The sequence below is a fragment of the Panulirus ornatus genome, chromosome 55 (genome assembly GCF_036320965.1).
Source record: "Panulirus ornatus isolate Po-2019 chromosome 55, ASM3632096v1, whole genome shotgun sequence".
In the NCBI taxonomy this organism is placed as follows: domain Eukaryota; kingdom Metazoa; phylum Arthropoda; class Malacostraca; order Decapoda; family Palinuridae; genus Panulirus; species Panulirus ornatus.
This window is the reverse complement of record NC_092278.1, coordinates 24,574,579-24,596,658: the sequence shown is the minus strand read 5'-3', so window position 1 is coordinate 24,596,658 and position 22,080 is coordinate 24,574,579. Positions and strand designations below refer to the sequence as shown.

General features: G+C 42.8%; 12 non-coding genes across 12 annotated transcripts; 6 read left to right on the top strand and 6 right to left on the bottom strand.

The window, feature by feature from the left end:
- Positions 1–3: 3 nt before the first annotated feature.
- TRNAS-AGA (transfer RNA serine (anticodon AGA)) lies at positions 4–85 on the bottom strand. Its single transcript has one exon. It is a non-coding gene; the product is annotated as a tRNA-Ser (tRNA).
- A 371-nt stretch (positions 86–456) lies between these two features.
- Positions 457–538, top strand: TRNAS-AGA (transfer RNA serine (anticodon AGA)). The gene has a single exon. It is a non-coding gene; the product is annotated as a tRNA-Ser (tRNA).
- A 1,612-nt stretch (positions 539–2,150) lies between these two features.
- TRNAS-AGA (transfer RNA serine (anticodon AGA)) lies at positions 2,151–2,232 on the top strand. Its single transcript has one exon. It is a non-coding gene; the product is annotated as a tRNA-Ser (tRNA).
- A 1,251-nt stretch (positions 2,233–3,483) lies between these two features.
- Positions 3,484–3,565, bottom strand: TRNAS-AGA (transfer RNA serine (anticodon AGA)). The gene has a single exon. It is a non-coding gene; the product is annotated as a tRNA-Ser (tRNA).
- A 1,351-nt stretch (positions 3,566–4,916) lies between these two features.
- TRNAK-UUU (transfer RNA lysine (anticodon UUU)) lies at positions 4,917–4,989 on the top strand. The gene has a single exon. It is a non-coding gene; the product is annotated as a tRNA-Lys (tRNA).
- Positions 4,990–6,586: 1,597 nt separating this feature from the next.
- Positions 6,587–6,659, bottom strand: TRNAK-UUU (transfer RNA lysine (anticodon UUU)). Its single transcript has one exon. It is a non-coding gene; the product is annotated as a tRNA-Lys (tRNA).
- A 3,239-nt stretch (positions 6,660–9,898) lies between these two features.
- On the bottom strand, positions 9,899–9,971 carry TRNAK-UUU (transfer RNA lysine (anticodon UUU)). Its single transcript has one exon. It is a non-coding gene; the product is annotated as a tRNA-Lys (tRNA).
- Positions 9,972–10,790: 819 nt separating this feature from the next.
- TRNAS-AGA (transfer RNA serine (anticodon AGA)) lies at positions 10,791–10,872 on the top strand. Its single transcript has one exon. It is a non-coding gene; the product is annotated as a tRNA-Ser (tRNA).
- Positions 10,873–12,557: 1,685 nt separating this feature from the next.
- On the bottom strand, positions 12,558–12,639 carry TRNAS-AGA (transfer RNA serine (anticodon AGA)). The gene has a single exon. It is a non-coding gene; the product is annotated as a tRNA-Ser (tRNA).
- Positions 12,640–13,008: 369 nt separating this feature from the next.
- On the top strand, positions 13,009–13,090 carry TRNAS-AGA (transfer RNA serine (anticodon AGA)). The gene has a single exon. It is a non-coding gene; the product is annotated as a tRNA-Ser (tRNA).
- A 1,487-nt stretch (positions 13,091–14,577) lies between these two features.
- On the top strand, positions 14,578–14,651 carry TRNAI-GAU (transfer RNA isoleucine (anticodon GAU)). The gene has a single exon. It is a non-coding gene; the product is annotated as a tRNA-Ile (tRNA).
- A 1,765-nt stretch (positions 14,652–16,416) lies between these two features.
- TRNAN-GUU (transfer RNA asparagine (anticodon GUU)) lies at positions 16,417–16,490 on the bottom strand. Its single transcript has one exon. It is a non-coding gene; the product is annotated as a tRNA-Asn (tRNA).
- Between the last annotated feature and the right edge of the window lie 5,590 nt (positions 16,491–22,080).

Below are 22,080 nucleotides of genomic sequence, written 5' to 3'. Positions count from 1 at the left end.
TCTCGCAGTGAGTAGGATTCGAACCTACGCGGGAAGATCCCATCTGATTTCTAGTCAGACGCCTTAACCACTCGGCCATCACTGCATAAAGACTTATTAAAAGCCTCTTATTTACTTTGAAAATAGTTCAAAGTAGTTTGCTCCATCATGATGATATTTACATTTGTAAATCAAGACAAATAAAAACAACGTCAGTAAGTAAGGTTTGCTCTGACGTATTTGTCTTGATTATCATTACAAGAAACATTAAATTAATTCATTATAAAGTTGAAAACTTTGGACGATACAATGAACCTTAACAGTTGAAGCCTTGACTCATGACACTTTACGACACCTTCGACACAAGGAAACATTCTCTTATTTGCGGAACTAAACCTGTTTTATCATTGGAGGTTTAATGAAATTTATGTTTCGTTAATTTTGAAGGAAATTAAAAGGCTTGTGAAGGAAATTAATGCAGTGATGGCCGAGTGGTTAAGGCGTCTGACTAGAAATCAGATGGGATCTTCCCGCGTAGGTTCGAATCCTACTCACTGCGAGACAGCGTTGTTTGTATTTTATTACCATACGAACTGATGAATCTGTGGCTTTATGATATTCATTCATATTTCTCTACTGGGCATCGCTTGGCAGTTGTGAGCTTGTATCTAATACAGAACTACATAAGATATATTGGTACGTTATCTTAGGCTAAGTTAGCTCCTGTGAGCACGACGGTACGATCCTTGTACACGACGGTACGATCTTTGAGCACGGACGGTACGATCTTTGATCACGACGGTACGATCCTTGAGCACGACGGTACGATCCTTGAGCACGGACGGTACGATCCTTGAGCACGACGGTACGATCCTTGAGCACGACGGTACGATCCTTGTACACGACGATACGATCTTTGAGCACGACGATACGATCTTTGAGTACGACGGTACGATCTTTGATCACGACGGTACGATCCTTGAGCACGACGGTACGATCCTTGAGCACGGACGGTACGATCCTTGAGCACGACGGTGCGATCCTTGAGCACGACGGTGCGATCCTTGTGCACGACGGTACGATCCTTGTACACGACGATACGATCTTTGAGCACGACGGTACGATCTTTGATCACGACGGTACGATCCTTGAGCACGACGGTACGATCCTTGAGCACGGACGGTACGATCTTTGAGCACGACGTACGACCCTTGTACACGACGGTACGATCCTTGTGCACGACGGTACGATCCTTGAGCACGGAAGGTACGCTCTTTGAGCACGACGTACGACCCTTGTACACGACGGTACGATCCTTGAGCACGACGGTACGACCCTTGAGCACGACGGTACGATCCTTGAGCACGACGGTATGATCCTTGTACACGACGGTGCGATCTTTGAGCACGACGTTACGATCCTTGAGCACGAAGGTACGATTCTTGAGCACGACGGTGCGATCCTTGAGCACGACTCTTGGTTATGATGACCTGACACTTGACCAAACACTTCGGCACATAATGTCGTCCTCAAGGTGTTGTCATCGTACGTAAAAAGTTGAAAACCCGCAATCAATACTCTCACACTGTACTACACTGGGAAAGTCATCGTACTCCGCCAAGTGAATTATCGTACTCAAGAAGTCAACATCGTACTCCAGGCATTAAATCATCGTGCTCGAGAGAGAGAGAGAGAGAGAGAGAGAGAGAGAGAGAGAGAGAGAGAGAGGGAGAGAGAGAGAGAGAGAGTTATAATTGAGGAACAGCAACGGGTTAAAAGCATTCCTTTACCTACAAGGATCACGAGTTTACACACATACACAGTCAATCCCTCTCTAGCATGAATGACCCAACGTTAGTTAGTTACACCCTCCACCTGTCGCTCACCAATTACTGAACAAAATGGAACAAGACTACCGAGGAAATTCTGGTAACTTCTCACCTCTTACAATGTCTGAACAATGGCCATCAAATATGTGTGTGTGTGTGTGTGTGTGTGTGTGTGTGTGACGTGCCACGGTACCTCGCCTCAGGGCAAATATGAAGGAGACCCCCAGCGCTGATGACTCTGCACAAGATAAAGGTGTAACTGTACAGTTCCCTCTCCTCCGGAAGATACTACACAGAAGAAAGAAAGAAAGAACAAAGAAAGTAACTCTCTCATCAAAATGTGCAGTGATGGCCGAGTGGTTAAGGCGTCTGACTAGAAATCAGATGGGATCTTCCCGCGTAGGTTCGAATCCTACTCACTGCGAGAGTTGAACCCTTTTACCATCCCAGGACATGCGCTTGCTTATATATTATCTTAGCAACGTGTGGCCGCCCGTAATCTGCCCCGTGGTTATAACACCCTCTCGATATCCTCGTGAGAAATAGGTTTACAGCCAGTGTGTTATAATGGTAAGGAAGGTCACAATGTAGCGCAACAGTGAAGATACTGGATCCATGTAATGATTACAACACTGGCGAAGACTTTCCCTGACTACCATCATGTGTGGTGTTAGCAGGAGAGTCAGTCGCTGGTGGACGTACGTACACAACACTAACACCGTCAAACATCTGGACAGGGAAGGTTGAGCATTACACGAATAAATGATGGCACAACTGTATAATAAACATGTAGGAAACAAAAAACATGTTTAAGAAAAAAGGAAATCAAATCAAATCATATATATATATATATATATATATATATATATATATATATATATATATATATATATATATATATATATATATATGTTACCCATTTCCATCACTGCCTTGCTAATCTTACGGTAACTTCGTCATCATCTTCACTACAAACATTGTCCAGAAGATAACTGAGACGTTATTCAAAGGGGAACAATACCTGGGTGTTCCGGAAAGAGATTAACTTGATGCAGAGGAGACGCCCGTGTTGGGGAGGGTCATGCACAGTGTGGTCTGGTCTGGGAAACTTGAGGCGTCACACATATAAAAGCAGACTTGTACAAAGAGAGAATTGGAGATTTTAAAGAGGAGAGTATTGGTATGATAACAATCACTGGTCAGAGTGAAGTACATGTATGTGAGAGAAGGACACAACGATGCAATAAGTAACTTGTTGTGTACACACACAGGAGGAAGAATGAAAGCCGGGAGTGGTGATGTTAAGCAATGATAAACATTACACGTACACAGAGGACACACTCTGAGGAAATGTCACCACAAGAGAACGTTCTCCCTCACCAGATACATGAAGCGTTCTGTACCGGAGGCTCTGAAGATATGTAGCTCCTCTCATACACAACCTGACCCTGTTATGTGTAGCCATATGTGCTAAAGCTTGTGAACACTGCTGACAGTGAGGGAGTAATGTGTGACAGGATAAATAGGTGAAAAACATTGACAGAAGAAGCCTGTTTACCCCACATCTGCCTTCCTGTTCTGTGGATGATTTACAAATGATGTATTCCATATGACCAGCTTATGTGAGCACAGAAGGGAACCTCTAACGAATCTCAAAGAAAAGGGGACCAACTTGCGCAGTGAGTAGGATTCGAACCTACGCGGGAAGATCCCATCTGATTTCTAGTCAGACGCCTTAACCACTCGGCCATCACTGCCTATTTTCTACAGAAAAGTACAGTAAAAAAAAAATTCATTCCATCAAAATCCAAAGACAAGAAATACATCAATTATAACAATGCTTCAGGTAAACATATGTAAATCAACATCTGCAAGAACTACTTCAATGACATCATATTAGACGAATGTTCTTAATCTATATTTCTGTAACAAACAAGTGATAAGAGACAGATAGACACTGAAAATTACGTATTTCACTTGGTCATAATTACTGCAACTGATGGCCAAGTGGTTAAGGTGTCAGACAAGATATCAGGTGGGATTTTCCCGCGTAAGTTTGAATCCTACTCACAGAGAGAGAGACATTTTGCTGTGTCATACCCAAACACCAGTTTAGTAACAGCTGTTCTGGTACACTGCTTCCACCACCATCACCTGAGCAACACAGAACGAGACGTGTCCGCTACGTCCGTCTACCAGGAAGCTGCAGGTGTTTACCATAACAGTCTACCATCACCACATCAAGGTATGGTGCCAGAGGAGAGGAAGTCGTGATACATCCCTATGATATGTCGACGGAAATATATTTGTTTCATTTGTCAGGTCAGAGTCTTCTGGGCGAGACAAGAGCCCACAATGATGCAAACCAGCACAGATCGAACGACAACCCCGGAGGGGCCTGGGAAAGCCTCTGTGATGATCCCACGAGAAGACAGCCAAGTACAAACATTGTTAACAACATTCAAGAATCCTTACTTTACTCTCCATCAACTGGGAATGTAACACTCTTGTTACATTCTCTGATGAACGAGAAAAGAACCTTTCATGACAGAGACTAGAGGAAACATGATAAGATTTCCCCTCAGGAGAGCTCAGGCCAAATCCAATCCTTTTTTACGAAACTATTTTGCAACGTAGAGTAAATATTGGGAAGCGGAAGACCCTCATATATATCTCACAATGTGATACTCAATATACTTTCTGAGAAGAAGTTATCATTCAGGAACGTAAATATCATCCTCTCTGTTGATTCAACTCCTGACGTACGTGTGTGTGTGTGTGTTATATATATATATATATATATATATATATATATATATATATATATATATATATATATATATATACATATATGAGAGAGAGAGAGAGAGAGAGAGAGAGAGAGAGAGAGAGAGAGAGAGAGAGAGAGAGAGAGAGAGAGAGAGAGAGAGAGACTCAGATTCCTACACATGAAGTTCGTATCAAAATATTCAATAACTAACACCGACCAAAACTAACACAGCATAAATCCATCTCATTTACAAAGTTTATTTACATGCATAAAGCCATTTACACTTATATTTTCTAAGGCAAAGTGGCAAATTTAGATGGTCAACAGTGCCATTCCAAGCCCGGATAGCTCAGTCGGTAGAGCATTAGGCTTTTAACCTAAGGGTCCAGGGTTCGAGTCCCTGTTCGGGCGGGAATTTTAAACGTGCAGCAGCAGTCATGGTATTAATACACACTTAACATACACTGGCGAACACATGATGTTCATATACAAAGAAAAGGAAGAACAAGTGCTTTACTTCTTCCCTCTACACTTGAAGTTTTGACTGTAATCACAAACCTTTCAAACAACTGTTGTATACCAGATCATAATAATAAAAGAGGAGAACATAAGAAAAATAATGGGTTGATCTTTTTTGTCAAGAACAACTGATAATAAGGATGTCTGATGTGGATGGAGGATAACACATATGGATCACATAATGGTAACCTAATTCTACGTTAGTCGGAAATTGTCAAAGGAAGTTACTTATTGTCAAATTATATATATGTGAATTAAAATACACAAAACACACACACACACACACACACACACACACACACACACACACACACACACACACACACACACACACACACACACACACACACACACACACACGCTAGAGACAACTGTAATCCAAAAAAGTTTATTCTCATGATAAAATGTGAAGTGTATTGTAATAAGCATAATATCAGTTCCACTAGGCCTCCCTCCAACAACCATTAATCAAGAACATTAAGTCTTCATCGTTCCAGACTTACGTATTAATATGTATTAATCATGTATGACAGCATTTATGGCTATGACCATCTCCACTTATACCAAACCTAGTGTAGAGGGCAAGTTATATTCTTAACTACAATGTGGAAGTGTACCTTCTCTTGTGTTAAACACATCAGACATTCATTAGTTCTCTTCCTCCTCCTCCTCCTCCTCACATGTTAACCCAGCCAACAACATCCCTCCATCTCGTCTTGCTATTATGTATGTATGTGAGGGACGCAACACCTGAGTATCTCTCATCCTACCATGCTACACTGCCACTGTTCTCTCACGTATCCTCTGTCCAATACCTTCTCCCCAAGCTTGCTGTTGACAGTGTTCTCTAGTTGTCCTCTGTGCTTACGAGCAAGAAAATCGACCTCATCCCTTTACGTACATCCGTCTTGAGCCAGAGGATCGGTCAATACATTTCCCACGAGGTCAACACTGACGTGCAGGTCACAACAACAGGGAATGACGCGTGTCATCCCCTGCCTTGCTGTCTGACAGGTCGTTTCCTCAGTCAGACAACAACTGTCCTCCATCAGCTGTTAAGTTTGTCTTCACCAAATACGTAAGAGCCACAAACTACCTCTAAGATATCACTTCCAGCATCCACCTCCCTCTCTTCTTCAAGGCCACATCTACGGCAGTAAGTTGTGTCTGTGTGTCAGGACGCCCGTCACTCAGACTACCGTATGTCTCATTCCAGGAGACATTTCTCAGACTCACAGTCCACGTAACAACCATCAACCTTCACATTTAGACAGACACAATCATGAGTCATGAGGGACTCGGTCAGTCATGAGCAAGACTGCGACCGTCAACAATCCTCCTTCACATGAGCCAACCTTCAATCCACAGTTGGTCATGACTGCGTCCCATCAGGCGTCCGTCTACCACACACCACGACCCGCCAAGATGAAGGGGGAAGGCCACGGTGAACTAGCCCGGATCAAGGCTTCCAACCACACCTCAAAACTCCCGCCCGAACAGGGACTCGAACCCTGGACCCTTAGGTTAAAAGCCTAATGCTCTACCGACTGAGCTATCCGGGCTACATTAACTTTCACTTTAACTTGTAGTTCAAGTTAAATTGGCACTAAACCCCAGAGGATATATGTAGTCATTCACATTCATTGTCAGATACATAAAACTTAAGAAAAAGGGATATAAGGCATTCAAAGAAATCTTCCTCTGCCAAGCAGTTTTAGATCATCAAGGATTCCCATAAAACAAAGAATAAGAAACAAATTCTATCATAAACATGTAACCTGTACATAACCAAAGCACGAGGGAACATGATGCAGAAAACTGATATGTAATGTACGGGAATTCAAAGAAGAGAGTCATGTATGTTTTCATGAACGCTATGACCAAGACGGGTAATCAGTCCTCATGATGCTGTTGGCACATGACCTGTGTGACATGAGCAGAGAGTAACATGATTAAACTGAATGATGCAAACACCGCGACGTGTACTTATAGGCATCACGACATATAGTGCGCCCAGCGGTAACCTGCTGGTCAAGTGCTGGACCTAGTGTACGATGGTGTCTACGTGGCGTGATCACTGCTCTTGTCTCCAACCATGCCGGGTGTACGGGGTCTCCTCCACCCCAGCATGGAGGGCAGTGCTGCTCACACGTCTGGCGCGACTCTTCAGCCAAACGTGCGATGAGAAGCTTTCCTCTTCCTCCTCCGCCTCCTCCACTTCTCCCTGTCTGTCTGTACACACCTCACAACCCTACCTTGCTCCCCTCCGCCACGCTGTTGCTTCCCTCTACCTTTCCTCCAGTTATCATTTCGACCGTTGTTATCGCGAGGTGTGTGTGTGTGTGTGTGTGTGTGTGTGTGTGTGTGTGTGTGTGTAAGCCTCTCAGTCCTGGGCTTGTGACACGCGATGGGCTGCTGTTTCCCACAGTTTGCGTTCTAACACCACAAACACGAAGATTGGCCGTTAATAACACCTCTGTCTCCTCTCGTACACCGTAGGGCTACAATCTTATTCTCTAATTTTGTCGTTTACTTTTCCTATAATTTCCATCTTTAATGATGAAGCTAAAATTAATCAGCGCTTCAATCTATCCACACGTGTTTACCGCCTCAAGCTAGACAGCCCTCATCAGAGCAGGGTTCCTCTCGTGTCGTGTCCTCCACGGTAATAATGATTATCAATAATAATAATAATAATAATAATAATAATAATAATAATAATAATAATGATCATGATGGTCCTACGATCTAGAGTGGCCAGAGCATGTGATATATTCGCCTGCGATTTCTACGTGAGAGGTAATGTTGTCTGTACACTGCTTGCTGGTAGACAGGCAGGTAGGTAGGCAGGCAGGCAGGCAGGCAGGCAGGCAGGTATGCAGGTAGGCAGGTAGGTAGGCAGGCAGGCAGGTAGGCAGGCAAGTAGGCAGGCAGGTTCCTCGTGACACACACTGTTACACTGCTTGCTGTCGTACCTGTGCTGACCCCACACTCACTCCTCCCCCCACCTCCCTCTTGAGGAGGCCTCGATCTCGTCTTGCTCCCCAGGCATGACCAGCCTCGGTCTCTTCTCGCTCCCCAGGCATGACCAGCCTCGGTCTCGTCTTGCTCCCCAGGCATGACCAGCCTCGGTCTCGTCTTGCTCCCCAGGCATGACCAGCCTCGGTCTCGTCTTGCTCCCCAGGCATGACCAGCCTCGGTCTCGTCTGCTCCCCAGGCATGACCAGCCTCGGTCTCGTCTTGCTCCCCAGGCATGACCAGCCTCGGTTTCGTCTGCTCCCCAGGCATGACCAGCCTCGGTCTCGTCTTGTTCCCCAGGCATGACCAGCCTCGGTCTCGTCTGCTCCCCAGGCATGACCAGCCTCGGTCTCGTCTTACTCCCCAGGCATGACCAGCCTCGGTCTCGTCTGCTCCCCAGGCATGACCAGCCTCGGTCTCGTCTTGCTCCCCAGGCATGACCAGCCTCGGTCTCGTCTGCTCCCCAGGCATGACCAGCCTCGGTCTCGTCTTGCTCCCCAGGCATGACCAGCCTCGGTCTCGTCTTGCTCCCCAGGCATGACCAGCCTCGGTCTCGTCTTGCTCCCCAGGCATGACCAGCCACGGTCTCGTCTTGCTCCCCAGGCATGACCAGCCACGGTCTCGTCTTGCTCCCCAGGCATGACCAGCCATGGTCTCGTCTTGCTCCCCAGGCATGACCAGCCACGGTCTCGTCTTGCTCCCCAGGCATGACCAGCCACGGTCTCGTCTTGCTCCCCAGGCATGACCAGCCATGGTCTCGTCTTGCTCCCCAGGCATGACCAGCCACGGTCTCGTCTTGCTCCCCAGGCATGACCAGCCACGGTCTCGTCTTGCTCCCCAGGCATGACCAGCCACGGTCTCGTCTTGCTCCCCAGGCATGACCAGCCTCGGTCTCGTCTTGCTCCCCAGGCATGACCAGCCTCGGTCTCGTCTTGCTCCCCAGGCATGACCAGCCACGGTCTCGTCTTGCTCCCCAGGCATGACCAGCCACGGTCTCGTCTTGCTCCCCAGGCATGACCAGCCACGGTCTCGTCTTGCTCCCCAGGCATGACCAGCCACGGTCTCGTCTTGCTCCCCAGGCATGACCAGCCACGGGACAAGGGTCGTCATCACACCAGCCCGCCGCCCACCTGAGCCGACATGTGGTAACCACACTCTGGTTACTGGTGGTGTCTGCCTTCCACAACTGCCACGTGTGATGTGAGGCACGACATGTGCAGCTGCCACACACACACACACACACACACACACACACACACACACACACACACACGAGCCAGGCACGTTCAACACACACTCCACCTCAGCGACTGCCAGCCACCACGTCAAGGGCACCATGACTGTACACCGCGATGCCCAACTACTTCAACTGGTCGACCTAGGGCTGCAGGAGGGGTCGACCACTGAGAGTGATGCTGGTCGATCGACCCAGAGAGCTGGTCAAGCTCACTGTGCACACGACCTTTGCTACACAGCTGAACTGTACTTGTGTAAGACGCAGACCTGAGTACCTAATGATACATTATGCATTATAATGTATGTAAACAGAGACTGTAATGACTTACGTATGTTAAAGTCAGGGAGAGAGTTACGATACTTAAAGAAAAAAAAGCATTTTTCCCTGGCAGGTCTACATGTAGTCAACTCCCCTTAGTCGGTATAAACGGACGAGAATAACGTATTACCACAGTATTTACGTCCAACATTTTGGGTAATTTACCTAATGTTCCACAGACTGATTTCCATATCAATACTTATTACATTTCTTCCCTCCGAAAACTCTCGCCCGAACAGGGACTCGAACCCTGGACCCTTAGGTTAAAAGCCTAATGCTCTACCGACTGAGCTATCCGGGCTTGGATGTCCTTAACTGTGGCCTGATTTTCATGTGGTATTTTATTTGTTTATATTTTCCGTCTGCCTGGCTCCGCCTGCATCTCAAACACCTGGTCCGGGTTGAGCCCATCCATAATCATCAGATGAGTTTTAAGTTAATAGTGGATTAAACGTTATCACTGACTCACAGAGATATATGTCCTTGTCACACAGGCTGAACACCAACTCCACTCACATGGTCAACAATCTTGTACTCAACATAGCAAAGGTAATAATAACCACAGGCTATAGTGTGTGTGTGTCTTGCATGTGGATCACAGTCAGCGGACGCAGTGTGTGTGTGTGTGTGTGTGTGTGTAGTCAGCGGACGAGTTTAGTCACATAACAAAATGTGACATTCTCACACGGTGACACTTGTCTTCAGTGGTCTGATCCAACATCACGCTACACATTACTTTTCACGAGTTACTGACCACTACGACCTGGCCATACTTGTCAACACACAAACCTATTGTTTACCTTCCCGCCACACTTGTCACATATCTTGATCACCTCTAAAATCACATTTAAGATTCGTGATACATTTCTTTCATGTACTCTCATTACCACATATGATTTTTTACTGTTTATGTTGATGTGAGAATAATTACAAATGACTGATGACCATATTGTAAATATTTATGATCATGTTAAAAATCTTGGACGCCATATTCCGGTTGGGATCTTCACAGGAGACACTTAAAGAGTTCTCTTACATGTGGAACTTATTACTAAATGTTTAACGATAATTATATTTCATTCATTTTCAAACAAATTAAAAGGTTTTTCAGGTAACTCAAGCAGTGATGGCCGAGTGGTTAAGGCGTCTGACTAGAAATCAGATGGGATCTTCCCGCGTAGGTTCGAATCCTACTCACTGCGTAATCATTATCTTTTGGGGGTTCCTGGCTTACAGTATTACCATTTGTTGGCGGAGAGTGTTCTCATAATCCTCCCCTCCTCAATTATTACTTCCCTAGGGAGGGCAACAGAGGCAAGAGTCAAACGATGATACTTTTTCCTCAGACTCGATCATCTGTTCCTGACGCTACCAAGGAAAGGCGGGAAACGGCAAATAGATGCGTGCGTGTATATATATATATATATATATATATATATATATATATATATATATATATATATATATATATATAGTGATAATAAACACGAGGAAATTATATGTGCAGGTTCTGCCCACTGAAGCACGTCGCCCCCTATGTATCACATAGCTCCCATTACCTTTCACCCATGCGGGGCTCCGACATGTTCAGTGTCACCTTCACTCCGTCCTTCCATGACCTTCACCTCGACATTCATTTCCCACTTTCTCTACTTCTGACACACACACTTCTTCTTGGTCAGTCTCTGCTCACACATCCTCTGTGTTTGCCCGCATCATTTCACCACACCGGGTCCAGGTCTGCCACTCACCTCGCTGCTGCTGCTGCTGCATTGTGGCGCTCACTAAACACAAGGACAAGAGACCCTCAAGTACAACAACCGCAGGGACAGACAGACGACGACGTTAACCCGAGATACGATGATTTAATATCAAACGTACGATAACCTAACCATGTCAGTACGATGGACACATTATCTGCACAATACCTTGCCAGACTCCTGCAGTAAGACTTTAAAATCGTGAGTACGATAATTCAGCCCCTGGAGTACGATGACTTACCTTCTGGAGGACAACGTTAACATGATTAAAGCAATTCACCTCCTGGATTACGAAGACTACTAACATGTTAATATCTTAAACACGGTCATTCAACCTCTTGATTAACATGACACAGTCTTGGGTAAGATAATTCAACACCTCCAGTACGATGAAATCTTCAACATGTCAAGTAAAACAGCTGAGTGTCTGGTCAAAGGTCAAGCCTTCATGACCTAAGATTGTACAGTCTTGCAAAAGGATCGTACCGTCGTGTACGAGGGTCGTACGTCGTGCTCAAAGATCGTACCTTCCGTGCTCAAGGATCGTACCGTCGTGCACAAGGATCGTACCGTCGTGTACAAGGCTCGTACGTCGTGCTCAACGATCGTACCTTCCGTGCTCAAGGATCGTACCGTCGTGCACAAGGATCGTACCGTCGTGTACAAGGGTCGTACGTCGTGCTCAAGGATCGCACCGTCGTGCTCAAGGATCGTACCGTCGTGCACAAGGATCGTACCGTCGTGTACAAGGGTCGTACGTCGTGCTCAAAGATCGTACCGTCCGTGCTCAAGGATCGTACCGTCGTGCTCAAGGATCGTACCGTCGTGCTCAAGGATCGTACCGTCCGTGCTCAAGGATCGTACCGTCGTGCTCAAGGATCGTACCGTCGTGATCAAAGATCGTACCGTCCGTGCTCAAAGATCGTACCGTCGTGTACAAGGATCGTACCGTCGTGCTCACAGGAGCTAACTTAGCCTAAGATAACGTACCAATATATCTTATGTAGCTCTGTATTAGATACAAGCTCACAACTGCCAAGCGATGCCCAGTAGAGAAATATGAATGAATATCATAAAGCCACAGATTCATCAGTTCGTATGGTAATAAAATACAAACAACGCTGTCTCGCAGTGAGTAGGATTCGAACCTACGCGGGAAGATCCCATCTGATTTCTAGTCAGACGCCTTAACCACTCGGCCATCACTGCATTAATTTCCTTCACAAGCCTTTTAATTTCCTTCAAAATTAACGAAACATAAATTTCATTAAACCTTCAGTGATAACACAGGTTTAGTTCCGCAAATAAGAGAATGTTTCCTTGTGTCGAAGGTGTCGTAAAGTGTGTCATGAGTCAGGCTTCAACTGTTAAGCTTCATTGTATCGTCCAAAGTTTTCAACTTTATAATGAATTAATTTAATGTTTCTTGTAATGATAATCAAAAATACGTCAGAGCAAACCTTACTTACTGACGTTGTTTTTATTTGTCTTGATTTACAAATGTAAATATCATCATGATGGAGCAAACTACTTTGAACTATTTTCAAAGTAAATGAAAGGCTTTTTCAATGTCTTTGTGCAGTGATGGCCGAGTGGTTAAGGCGTCTGACTAGAAATCAGATGGGATCTTCCCGCGTAGGTTCGAATCCTACTCACTGCGAGACAGAGTGTGACATTTTCAACTCCTTGAGCACCATTTGATGACCACGGGTGTAACCTCTGACCTGAACCTTGCAGGTCAGGTCAAAAGTCACAAAGTCCTACCTGATGGTCGTACTTACGACCGGGTCGTACAGTCGTCGTGCCAAGCTGTTCTGAAGGGGTTGGGGGATGTGTGTGAGGGGAGTATAATGTTATCTACATGCGTCTTTCCTGTACATATGGATGATTTACTTATGTCCATTCGGTACGTTGAGCAGCCTTAGTGAGTCAGGTTATGGCATTATAGAGCATGGTCTCTGTGCCTGCTTGCTTGTTACACTACATCTGTTGCTTACCTCACCTGGTGCCTGCTTGAGGCCTTGCCTGCTGGTCACCTTCCTTCCTCACGTGTCTTTCCTAATGACTGAAATGGAGGTCTCTTTAATAAATATATATATATATATATATATATATATATATATATATATATATATATATATATATATATATATATATATATTCCCGTCGCCACCCCGCCACACATGAAATGAAAACCCCCCTCCCCTCGCATGTGCGCGAGGTAACGCTAGGAAAAGATAACAAAGGCCACATTCGTTCACACTCAGTCTAGCTGTCATGTATAATGCACCGAAACCACAGCTCCCTTTCCACATCCAGGCCCCACAAAACTTTCCTTTAAAATATATATATATATATATATATCCTTACCAGTCTGCCCAACATAAAACTTATCAATTTCTACATGGCACTTTATAGATGCATCCAGGACAATTTTCTGACGAGTTCCTGATTAAGATATTCTTTACAGTATTATTGTTCCTGAAGGCCAAATTTACATTAAATGATTTAAGCAACATGGGAAGTAAAGTAAAATTATTATTAAATGGGAGAACTAAAAGATTCTTGGTGTCAATGGGAGGCTTGAGTTCACCTCTATAAAATGATTTCTTTGCTAACTTAAGGGATTTATCAATGAAAGATCTAGGGTACTTTTACTTAGATCCAATAGAATATATCTTCTAAAACTCATCATCAATAAACTCTGGACTGCAAATACGTAATCCCCAAAGGAACACAGATTGAAATGATGATAATTTAACTCTGTCATGTTGAGATGAATAATAATGGATATATGAGCATACACTGGTGGGTTTTCTGTATATGCTAAACTTAAACTTGTTTCCTTGCCTATGGATCATGCAGTCGAAAAATGGTAACGTACCATTATTTTCATTTAGTAATTCATCTTGTCGCCAAATCATGAATTTGGCGACGAGATAAATTACTAAATTCAACTAAAATACATAATTGTTAATTTCCGGAGTTACGGAAAAGTGTGTGGCTAAGGTTTAAAGAGAATCGCATTTCTGACCGTAGTTCCTTGCAACATCTAATCAAAGAAAAGCCACGTGATCAATGATGTCATTCTTCGAAGGACAGTTCCTTTACAGTGAAATTTATTGCACAGTCCCATGCAGGGCAGCTGGCCCGTTAGCTCAGTTGGTTAGAGCGCCGTGCTGATAACGCGGAGGTCGTGGGTTCGACCCCCATGCGGGCCACGACCTACTTTTGAAACACTTTAAATAATCTTAACAAATATGGAAAACGTATGTGCTTAATAAACTGGAGGACAAGGCAAGACATGATGCCAATCACCATCAGTTCACATCAAGACGTTTCTATAAATATGGCTAAACCCCCCCCCCCCCCACTCCATAAAAAGATGATGATGACTGATGACTGTGCGTCACGACAGACAACCAACTGTTATTAAAGTCACCAGATGGAAGCCTAACACATGCCTTGGTCTTATGACCGACCACCTGGATCTGATTCATTCCTACTTCATTGTCTAAATCAACCACAAATGAAAACAAAAATTTTCTCCTTGCTAGTGAGGGAGGATATGGACAGTTCCTTCAGAGGTAACCACCATAACCTTACCAAACCTAGCTTATTACAACCTAACTTATCCTAGCACTATAACTGAGCTTATTCTAACCAACCTCACGAGCCCTAATCAACCTAAACTAACCTTCATGTAGTTATGAAATTTCCAGCTCTTCTGCCTTAAAAAACAAGCAAGCCTTAATCTACATTTAATCATAAAAATGTTGTGATTAACAACAAATGTTACTGAATCCCACGTTGCTATGTATACTACAAGTTAAGAGCAGTCGTAGAGGCCAAACCTCCTGCATGAGGATCCATCTATCGCGTCCTTCCGGTTCCTAAGTTTCGTCAGACAAATGAAATAACTACGATTCTCTCTGGTTCCTTCCTCAGTGTTCACAAAAACAAGTTATTCTGTTTGCAAATCTGCCAGTAATACCACAAAAGAATGAAATATAAGTTCATTGGGAAATAAGAGGCTGAACTGTTTTGTTTACTTATAAACCAATATGGCGGCGGACAGTTACAGAGGTGACGTCACGCATAACTGGGTGAGGGGACTTTTCCCCCACACCGTCCATCAGCCCGTTAGCTTGGTTCAACTTCAGTTGGTTAGAGCGCCGTGTTGATAACGCTGAGGTCGTGGGTTCGACCCCCATGCAGGCCACATCTTTATAATTTCATTCTGGTAGACACATTGTCCGCGCTTCTCACAACAACGAGTGAAGCCATTAATTTGAAATCTTTGCAGTACGAAAGCACGACCCTTGAGCACGACGGTGTGACTCATGAACACGAAAGCACGACCCTTGAGCACGACGGTGTGACTCATGAACACGAAAGCACGACCCTTGAGCACGACGGTGTGACTCATGAACACGAAAGCACGACCCTTGAGCACGACGGTGTGACTCATGAACACGAAAGCACGACCCTTGAGCACGACGGTGTGACTCATGAACATACTAGTAACTCATTAAGAAAAGCTGATCACAGATGTAAGCTACTCATGAAGGTACTCTGTTTCATGAGAGAAGCAACTCGTAAATGAAAGCCAATCGTGGAAGTAGGCAGTTAGTATGCAAGTAATTAAGGTAAGCCATGTATCATGTAGTGGGACGACACTCAGGTAAACAACTCATAATGGGTCTGCGTTGTTGCTATTACTGATACACTCGCTAATGTGTTACTCAATACCTGACATATATTTCTCATTACTCTGTATATCATTAGAGTAATAATGTTAATACCTGACATGCATTTCTCATTATTCTGTCGACCATCTATTGTCATTCTCATTACATTATTTCTAGCATACAAGTCAACTACCTCATTTTGCCCCTTAACCGTTAATCCCGAACCTTAGGGAGAATTTCTTGATCTTGTATTGACAGAAGACGACGACGACAGACGAGAGGGATGAAAATGAGCCGCCCCCGGGTGGGCTCGAACCACCAACCTTTCGGTTAACAGCCGAACGCGCTAACCTATTGTGCCACGGAGGCATGTGGGAAAGAGCAGAAGAAGACATCAAAGTGTTACCATTGTGGAACAGAGCAGAAGAAGACATGAAAGAGTTTCCGTTGTGGAACAGAGCAGAAGACGACATGAAAGAATTACCGTTCAGAGTTAATACAAAGTGTTACTAAAATAGATATAAACCTTTATTCATTAACATATGGTAACTTTGCAGGGTTAGGTATCTGGTTATTGACCAGCCAATCTAAAGTATACATGAACATAGGTTTGGATTTAATATATCAACCTGGAACAACCCCTCGAAAAAATAATACGACAGGGAATCCATGATATGCTGGCCGAAAGGACTCACGGCCAAAGTAATTGATTTACAAGCAAATGGGACAAGCAAAGGACAAACAAGGATGCAATAAATATATATATATATATATATATATATATATATATATATATATATATATATATATATATATATATATATATATACACACACGAGTTACCGCACCCCTTCTAATCTGCCCTCTGGACACCATCTTTTCAAACACCGTTTCATGGCAAGACTCCTCATGCCAACGACTCGAATTCCATACTACAGACACTGAACATCTGAACATTCCTATGTTGTCCTATACTCAACCAACAATGACATCCACACAACATCCTCTGGCTTCTTGCCTTCCGGAAAGTCAAGCCAGGTTAGCGTGGACGGCTTGCGGAAGCCCTAAACGTTCTTCTGGGGCAGGAAGGAAAAAGGAAAACACGTAAATACTATCCAAATAGCCACAGCCACATATAAACAAGTATATCCTCAAGCTGTACCACCTGTTTACTGTAATGGACGACGATTTCGATAACATATAAATGATCATGGTCGACTTTTTTGATAGTGCAGGAGCAATGATCAACTGCTATCTGCTTGGTTTAAAATGTCTCATAAAAAAAATTATTGTTATTAATAACATTATAAAAACAGATGAAATCCATTATAAAAACATGAAATCATGTCAACTGAAATCTACATTGTCCAAAAAATCATAATGAATACTTACCCACTCGGCAATTATGTTAAAGAAATCCTGAGGTTCAGAATATTATATGACAAGTCTGTCCACAGTGTCTAGTGTATATTACCTTGATAAACTGTTCTTACGTCAGTTGAATATTAGCCAAACCTATCGAACTCAACCATGATCATGCTAACCACGGATAATAATGATAGCATCAAATGGAACCAGCAATCTTCACTGACATTTTTCGTTACATTTTAACAAAAGTCCAGTGCTACCATGGGCTCTACACTACAGCCTCATGGTCTCTTCAACTGTAAAGTCTGTCGATGGTGTTGGAGAAAAAAATTGCTTAGTATTACCAAAATTCATTTTTCTTTTTTCCTTTAGGGGAACAGACTAGATTGAAATGTTTGAAGAAAAAGTAAGATTGTTCCTTACCGTTCTTTAACTAGTGTCTTTCATTTTGTCTCATTATTTAAAATAATAATCCTCATGAATGAAGATCATGTTGTTCAGTCAACCTACCTCTGGTACAATGTTCTGTGTGAAGAACATATTAGACGTGGTTCTATTGGGACATGTGATTTCTCATGTGTTACATTATCTACATATAACAAATTTAATCCCTTCAGCATGACGCAAGGCCAGAATAATCATGATAGTATGAGTTTAATGATAATTCGATCAAAACTAAATTTTTTGGGAAAATCTTCATATTTCAAGAGGGTCTTCTATATAAAAAATTTTAAATCCATAATAAAATTAACAAATAAACAACTATGTGTAAAATAATTATTTGAAGGACAAAATAATTATTCTCTAGAACTGATTATGCTATATGACACCCGTACTATTATAATATATGTTACGATATAACCTCATCTCATTAACAGTAAATTATCTATTTCATCTTACCAGTAAGAAAAAATGAAGATCAGCGCAATTGCTTGGTTGACATACGCCAAAGGAAGACCAATTACTACTTTACCTTTTATAAGTGAATTTCCTTCCGTAATTTCTAACCAAACCAAGTTTTCCATGAAGTCAACTTTTTCAGTATAATCCACTTCTGACGAATATCAAGATTCATGCAAATAACATGTGAAAAAATATTCTATTAACAATATGAAGTCCACCTGGGTCGTCGTTATCATCTATATAAAATGTGACGTTAAAACTGTAGACCCCATCATTACCTCACTGCCCCCCCGGGGATGCTTGACCCCTGGTCCACCAGGCGACCTCACAGTGACCCAGGGGGAGGTGACCCGCTACACTACATGGAAGCCGTGGAAAATGTGCTTCTCGGCAACCTAACCACAATGGATGGCGTGTTTAATGAGGTAAATCGTTATTACGCTTCATGATGGTTAACAACGTAAACGTTCCCATCAGCAAGGTACGGTAGTTCTCTGGTATATCGTCAGCCATTCCTGCAAGCCTCAAGGTTGGCGTCTGTGTTGGTCATGTGTGACAGTGATCACTGTGAGGGAGGAAGCCTACATGTCCCTGGCACCACTTCAGACATTTCATCCTCAAATTCTCCCTTCAAACTACATTTGTTAAAACCAAAGCCTCAAGTTTAACACAAACAATTACATCTGAAACGTAAATGAAATACTCACCGTTTCAGATTAACCTGATTCTTCAGATGAACCTGATTCCTCGGGAGAACATATGTCGAGTGTCCTTAACAATAGCCATCTTGCAAAGCCTGACAAGTTTTGTCTCATATGACACCAAAATACCACAAAGTGAGATCATTTATAACAAGCCAATATCCCTTCACTTGGTAGAGCATGTAACAGTGCGTGTGTATTCCTAGTACAGCACATAGTCACAATAATTAACGCATAACACTCACAAACTGAGGTGTGATACCCTTCCAAACTTTCGAGTCACGTGACGAGAATTTTGCCAAGACTGGAGAGTCACGTATCAAGACGCACGCCATTTAATAATTCTATTTCTAATACATACCTAATAAAAGTACTAATACAGTGCATTATTGTTATTTTTCTCTTCTTAATTCGTTTACAAAGTTTTGTAGATATGTAAGTAATTGTAATGATAATAAATTGTTTTATCTTACATTCACGAGATGGCAGTTAGAATGTCAGTGACCGGATACGAAAACTTCTTTAAATCAAGTTCATATGTATTCGTGAAATCTAATAACTGAGGATGTAATGAAATAAACTGAAATTAGGAGTAAAGTTATTCAGTATGTCTTCTCTTATATAAAATGAAAAATGAATTGGTGCTGCTCATTTTCTTCAATTACCTCAGGATTCAAAGCACGAAATATATAGGGTAGACGACTTTAGATTTCATTTTCAGTCCCAGAGTTTCTGTGATGTTAAGCAAAAGCACTTTTATCTTAAAAGGAACTATATAATTATTCCATCACGGTATAGTGCAAAGGAAATGGAGGTTGATGGTCACATAATAGAAACCTTATAAATGGTTGTGGGATGTCATGTAACAAGATTGAAGAAGGTTGGAGAAAGAAATTTTCCTTGAGGAACTCCACTATAAAATAAAGTGAATTCAATGAATGACTGCCATGCTTAAAACTGGCTTAAAATTGGCTAACTACTGTTCCACTTTATCATTATATGTGTGTGTGTTGGGGGGTCAAGCATCTTTTGTTGATGTCTATTGCCTCTTGTATTATTATTATTTCTAATATTTCATAAATGCTTATCATTTCCCATGTTAGCGAGGTGTTACCTGGAACAAAGAAACAGCCTCATTCACTTATATCCAGTTTCTGCTGTCAGATAACGCACTGAATCAGAGCACCCACCCACAATCGGGCCCCACAGACTTACCCATTGTTCCCCCGACTTCAAATGCCCTGGTCCAGGCAAATGACAGCACCTAATCCCCAGTAAACCACTCCACTCCAACTCACTCTATCCCTTGCATGCCTTGTACCCTTCTCTTTTCCTCAACCATCCTCTCCATATTTCTATACCATTTCAGCACAGTCTTTTCAGTTCATGTCATACACACCCCTCTTACCACCAACCTCTCTTGTGTCCTATCATACCCTATTATTTCCTATTTAATCAATCCTAATTACACCACATACTGTCCTTGAACATTTCATTTCCAACACATTAACCCCATCCTTTATATTTCTGTCTACAGCCCACACCTTATAACCATTATCATCATACAACCCCACAACCACTCATCCAGGGGATCCTCCACTTTTAAGGCTGTGTTACATATATCACAAGAGACAGAATGGACTCCTTTTGAAGTGAGCAGTCCTCTGATAAAACTGTAGTCTATTTCGTCAAAGGACAATGAAACAGTCTTGCCTAAGATGACTTCACTCAAAGTATAACCTTAAGCAGGAGTCCAGTAACACTGTACGTAAGTATATCGGAACAAGTAATGTTCACACTTACATCAGTCTGAACTATCTCATTGCTGTATACCCAAGAATCAAACACAGACCACTAAGAATGGTTGGCAGAGAGCATTCCCAGCACCATCAGCCTGCTAAAAGCTGTCTTTACCAAGCTACTACTGCAGCTCTAGAAGGGTAGGACAGCCTGCTCACAGTTCAATCCTGAGATAGCAGCAAATCGACTTATAGGTACTTCTGTAATCCTGTAAATATAAGAAAGTGCAATGTTCACATGTAAACCATAATTCTGAGCAAATTAAAAAGAAATGGTGAAATCACATACATTTGATGTGAGACCTGAAACCACTCACCCTTCTCCCTCCCTAGTTGTATACATGCCTTACACTCTCAGTCATATCTCCTCACTGGACCTGGTAGCTTTCCTCTAACAAATATTTGTAATACCTTCCATGAGGCATTTCTGTCACTACCACTCCTAAAATTATATCATCCCTCCTAAAATTACACTGTCCCTCCCTAATCAGATGCTCTGTGCATACTACGACTCTCTCACTCACCACTCTCCCATATAACTTACCAGGAATACTCAGTTGACTTGTAGCTCTGTGGTTCGACCATTAACTTTTGTCTTCCTTGCCTTTACAGAAAGGTACTATCATGCATTCTGCCAGTCCTATTGCAAGTCCCATTGGGCAATAGAAATAATTAAGGCCTGCCTAATCGATCAACAACATTAGCCAATTTCTTGAAAAACTCAACCACATCAACTACTGCCACACTTCATCTCATGCAAGGCCTTCCCTGTTTCCTCTCTTTTAACCAAACCTTTTGCCAATACTATTTTTCTACACACCACCACAACCCACACCTGTCATCTTGTCATCTGACGCATTCAAAAATCTTTCAGACTATTCACTCCATCACTTCTGCCACTTTCTTATGCACATCTCTCAATCGATTGTACTCCTTCCCTATAGACACTGTCACACGTCTCTCTTTGCTCTTTTAATAGCATTTCAACTTCCTCATCCCACCCATGGGTATCTTTACTAAAGAGAAAACAGAACAACTTGCAGTTGTCAAACATGTGATGCAACATAATGTAACACTCCTTCAACTTAGTTAAGGGTAAATTCAAAAGATTTACAAAAGGCATGTATATCATAAAAAGCAGTTATCTCAATTCAACCCTTTCAAAAAGAGGTTAGGTTAGTCAAAGAA